This window comes from Mirounga leonina, unplaced genomic scaffold (genome assembly GCF_011800145.1).
Source record: "Mirounga leonina isolate KUSES-001 unplaced genomic scaffold, KU_Mleo_1.0 Mir_114, whole genome shotgun sequence".
In the NCBI taxonomy this organism is placed as follows: Eukaryota; Metazoa; Chordata; class Mammalia; order Carnivora; family Phocidae; genus Mirounga; species Mirounga leonina.
The window spans coordinates 35,119,361-35,119,609 of NW_023270265.1; positions in this window are offsets into that span (position 1 = coordinate 35,119,361).

Genomic DNA, 249 nt, shown 5'->3' on the forward strand with positions numbered 1-249 from the left:
AGGCTCTGCCCTGTCGCCTACGCTTGCATCCTGCCGCACCTCCCAACCTCCCGCCCCTAGCTTCCCGCCCGGCTTCCACTCCCGCCAGTTCCAGGAGCCCGACGCGCCTGCGCCTTCTGGCGCCCCTGCCCAGCTTTCCACGTTTCACTTGCCTCCCTTTTTCCTCCTCGCTTCCGCTCCACCGCCACGATTGGCCAGCGGGCCTCCTCGCTTCGGCCAATAAACGCCGCTCTCTCGCCCCCGTGTTAC